Here is a 5000-nt window from a genome sequence, read left to right on the forward strand (position 1 = left end):
AAAACTTCACACACACACACACACACACACACACACACACACACATACCCCATATATATATATATATATATATATATATATATATATATATATATATATATAGATATAGATATAGCTATATGATATATATAATATAATATATATAAAGAATATGTATCAATATAAATATAAATATATATTTATATATACTATATCAAATATAATATATTATATATATATATCATATATGTATATATATATATATATATATATATATATATATATATATATCTATATATATATATATATATATATATATGTATATATATATATATATATTAATATTATATATATATATATATATATATATATATATAGTGTATGTATATACACACACACACACACACACACACATATATATATATATATATATATATATATATATATATATATATATATATATATACATATTTCTAAAAAATTTCTGTACACTAATAAAATTCAGCATCTAACTCTACCGCACTAAGCTGATACAGACATGCATTCGAAAGATGATTATAATGATTATTTTCCGTCTCAGCATTTGCAAATAATGGCAGCAACCCAAACCCGACACCTTCCCAATTGCGAGCGTAGCTATAGATACATGGCGTCATCACACCCTGAAGCATACTATGAAATCGAAAGCCAAGGTCTTCCATTGCCTACACAGCTCAAATCGCAGCAAAAGCGATATTCTTCATATATTAATTAAGGTATGGAAAAAAAAAAAACGCATCAGCTTGAAAGAGTTACCAGCGGTTTGTTTTTCCAGTTTCGTTCCCGGTCGTGAGGGAGGGGAGAAGGCCTTGGCCGCAGAACAGCAGCAGCTCTGAGGTACCGATACTTGGAGAAATGAAACTATGGACGGAACTGTCGTAGTAAAGCCCGGATGATATTACGATTCTCGACACCCAAAGTATGAGCACCAAAGCATAGCAACACTCACCATAGCAACGAACACACCTTATCTCTCTCTCTCTTTTCACGAATGGCACATCTCCAGCTTCTTATTTTGAAGGATATCGAGCGAGGTTATTAGAGAGTTGGACTGAAAAAGAATAGGGCTCAACAGACCGTGGGAAAGACGGGGTGGGGAAGCATAACATATTGTGAAGAAATTACAATATTTTCTTAAATTTTAAGTAGTTAAATACATCAGTGCAACTGCACAATACAATCAGTTGCATTGGCAGCCACTAATTATCTTTCAGTTAACCGGACGCAGCCCTGTACACCTTCACAATTAGCACTTCTCCTATTTATCACGATTACATTTCTATCAGTAATTATGTACCACACAGGCTTTTATAAGCACTGACATCGTTTTACTTAATTCAAATTACTGACATTTGTGACATCAAAACGACATTTATGATAACAAATCACCAACCTACATCACTAATGCTTCCTTCGGTTGTGCCTAACTTTAAATTGACCTTAAAATCGAGAATAACAAGGCGTTGAAACAGTGTTTTCTTGAAATAATCCACATTAATCGAGCACTACGAGTGCAGCCGTGATACTGAATGCTGGCTGACTTGTGCTCAGCCCCAGTGCTCACCGGAGTAAGTCCTGTTCCCTGCAACTCGTGATTGGTCCACCTTCCGTGACGTCACGTGATTCATGACCAATCATACGCCTCCTTTTAGATCGTTTCCTGCTCAAGCATTTTGTTTCGCCATCGACCTGATGATAACACCCAACAGAGATCTTAGCTACATATCCATATATTTATCCTAAAAACCTGTGAATGTGGAATGGCAGAAGGGTAACCAACTAAGCAAGAGCGCAAAATAAGGTAGCAAGTAAACATTCGAAAAGTGTGAGCTGCGAGGAGGATGAGCGTGGGCCCCTTGGATCAATAACTAGCGGTCCGGGATGGTGGTAGAAGCAGACTTAGTCTTTCCCTGTTTGCTTTATGAAAATAAAATGCGTGTTTGAGTTGTCATTCTAAGTAAACGAGGAATGTATCAGCAGTGTAACAATACGGAAATACAAACGGAAAGCAAATGAGTGAAAGTGTTTTATTCTTCTTGTCATAAGATGGAAAGAAACCGAGATAGGCTAGCGTCGCCACCCAGTGTTCGCTGAAAGTCATCTCTAAAACTTGAATTTATCGATTAGTAGCAGCCCAAGTCTTTATGTGAGGATGAAAGGTTGCGAAGAAACGGAAAAGAGGGTTGTCCCCACTGTGACTTTAGTTTAAAAAAGATTTTTTTTCTTTTCTTTTACGCTCAGTTCCCGCGCTGGTATTATTAATAGAATTCTGTTCCATTTAACAGGAGAAGCAGCGATGGATATGTTTTTAAAGAGGTCAAGGGTCACTAGGAATTTGATGAAGGACTTCACTTTAGTTAGACCCTAGTTGAAAATGGAAGATCTAACCCAGTGTAACACAGAAATGATTAATTACGTGACGTGATCTGTCCTTGCTTTAACGGAAAAATGGTGTCACTTGTAAATGACCGCATTCATCGCAATTCCATGTTATATAAATTGCTCTATACCTCTAGAATAGTCGCAACATTTTCAGAGCATGAGATTAATGGAAAGGCCTTCTGCAAAAGCGAGAACAAAAAATAAGCGTATGCAGTCAAATAGTTATTTCTACTACAATCGTAAAATATGCGTTAATGACCTAAGTAAGTGAGACAGGATTTATGCTTTAATGACAATAAAAACAAGGAGATACTTATCTCATTGTAAAGACTTTTACCCTGCGTTTCCTTTCCTTCTGTTCAGTAGCACAATAGTGTTATAAGAGTCAGCAGAAGCAGCTTATGTGGATAATTAAACTCCGAAAAAGGTGGTCTGGAGCAAAAACTTGGATAACTCTGGCACAAGCGACTTGTTATGTTCCATTTCTTTGTCTTCTTGTACCTCCTGAGCAATGAAAGCATGATCTTTCCATTTGACATCTGCTTTTTGGACAATTTCGAAATTCCCTTTGTTCCTTATAGTCATGAATTCACGGTAGTGTTTGACTGAGTGACTGATTGATTCAATTTTCTCTAGCACCGGGACGGCTAAGGTCACTGACGCCATTAGCATTTGTTGAGAATGGCAAAATTTATATGAAACTTATGGGCGTAATGACTAGATAATATATTTAAGAAATTAAACTTATATATTTGTAGAAGACCTGCTTCTCATACAAATCTAAAATTGCCACTGGCGTCATAAACAATTTCTTCCCCAAAGACTTTGGCTAGTGGACTAAATTTTTTCTAATGGACAATTCAAGTAAAATTACTATATTATAACAAATATTCATTATTTCAGTCTTCATATGCATTACCAAACATGACAATTATGAGCGCTAGAAATGTTAGTATATAATGTCAGGTGTGCTTTCAGAGAGAATCTTGCCAGCGATAACCCAGTCAGCGAAAAGGTGGCGCTCAGCCTCCCCAGTCCATTACCGAATAGTCCCGACCTTGGAATTCTGACATTTTTAAAAGCACCTTTGAAAACACTTTTCGGACATGAATTTATACAAGGCAACAAGCTTTAAATATTAGTGTCAAAGATCCGAATGATCAAGCGAAATCAATATTAAATCAAGTGAAATATTAATGAAGACGTTCCGAAATGAATGCCCCGCCTAAACAGTTCAGCAATAACCGTCTTAAATTAAACCTAGTGGTGGGAGATAAATTCCACCACCAATAATAAACATACACCCATTACTCCTAATGCCTGACTGATCAATGGAACCTTCGATTTTCGACTGATAGATGCAAAAATAACTTTTCTTTAGAGCTAGAGCATACAGGCCATTCTCGTCTCAGGCCTCGGAGAGAAGGCTTCTCCTGAGGTCAATCAGTCCAGGGCATTCAGCTAGCAAATGTTTGGCAGACCAAGAGAACAGGCAGCCATCACAGAAAGATTGATTTTAATTTACAGCTAGAAACTTGTGTATCAGGCGGATATGTCCTACCCTTAGACGGTATAATACAGTTTTCCATTTTCTTCCATTTTGTTTTTCCCAGCTGTATTCAGACGTTCCTGTCATATATCCCTGACAAGTGATGTGATATCTGGTAATAAGTTATTGGATGGAGGTCTGTGTTTCCTTGGAAGCATATCAGTTACAGCTTCTTTTGCTAATTTGCCAGCCTTTTCATTACCAGACACTGCTATATGTGCTGGGACCATCGATCGCATAAGAACAATAGATTGGATACTGTAAAATACATAAACAGTTGTTTTGAAGGAGTTCATATCTTACGGTTTTTTTTTTTTTCCTCTTATATCAATTTTCTAAATTTTATCTTATTCCTAAATAGGTTAGATCATAGAATATTTGATAAGCACACATTAAAATTTTCTACTACTCCAAGCCAGGCTTGGTATTTCTATCCTACAACCAGGTGGCGGCAATGGTTAATGCTTGTTAAATGGATGTGCCCAATCTATTGTTCTTATGTGATCGTTGGGTATGACACAACAAACATTTACTTAAATTCATCCGCAAATAATTAAATTAAATCACTCTTAGATTTCTAAAAACAATGGATCACCAGAATTAAGACCAGAGACTTTGTAAAACACTTTTTGAGTCACTAAATAAAGCAGTAAAAATTTAATTCTGTTCCACAGTAAAAAAAAAAGTCGTCATGATAGCGTGCCTCTACAATGAAAATCATCATGATATACTCCAATTCCAGGGCCAGTACTAGTTTTGGAATTGGTTGCTACCTCTGTCCTGTCACATTACTTTTGGTGCCAATAAAGTAATAGCAAACTACTCTCTTTACCCTATATCAATAATGGAGACCTATGGTGTGACTCATAGTACCTAAAATATTTTTTGCTGATAGCAGTCTGAAAAAATATAGTGTTAGGGAGTCTGTAATATGTAGGTACCAACATCGTGCAATGGAAGACTGACGATGAAGGTATAAAGGTAGTTCACCAGCATTTACTGGAAGGCTTGGAATGTGAAGTTCTAAGAGCAACTGTGGCCAACCTAACTC

At 36.1% G+C, this 5000-nt stretch overlaps 1 protein-coding gene across 10 annotated transcripts in view; it reads right to left on the bottom strand.

Annotated features, from left to right (window-relative positions):
• Nucleotides 1-1554, bottom strand: part of LOC135196189 (uncharacterized) — a 151026-nt gene extending 149472 nt beyond the window's left edge. For 3 of the 10 annotated variants that reach the window (XM_064222788.1, XM_064222785.1, XM_064222781.1), the window contains exon 1: nucleotides 1412-1540. The gene's annotated coding sequence lies outside the window, so the exon portion shown is untranslated. Of the gene's footprint in view, nucleotides 1-774; nucleotides 1070-1411 lie in introns of all 10 variants that reach the window. The other 7 variants (XM_064222787.1, XM_064222783.1, XM_064222782.1 and 4 more) reach the window with 5 other exon arrangements.
• Between the last annotated feature and the right edge of the window lie 3446 nt (nucleotides 1555-5000).

This window comes from Macrobrachium nipponense, chromosome 17, assembly GCF_015104395.2.
Source record: "Macrobrachium nipponense isolate FS-2020 chromosome 17, ASM1510439v2, whole genome shotgun sequence".
NCBI lineage: Eukaryota > Metazoa > Arthropoda > Malacostraca > Decapoda > Palaemonidae > Macrobrachium > Macrobrachium nipponense.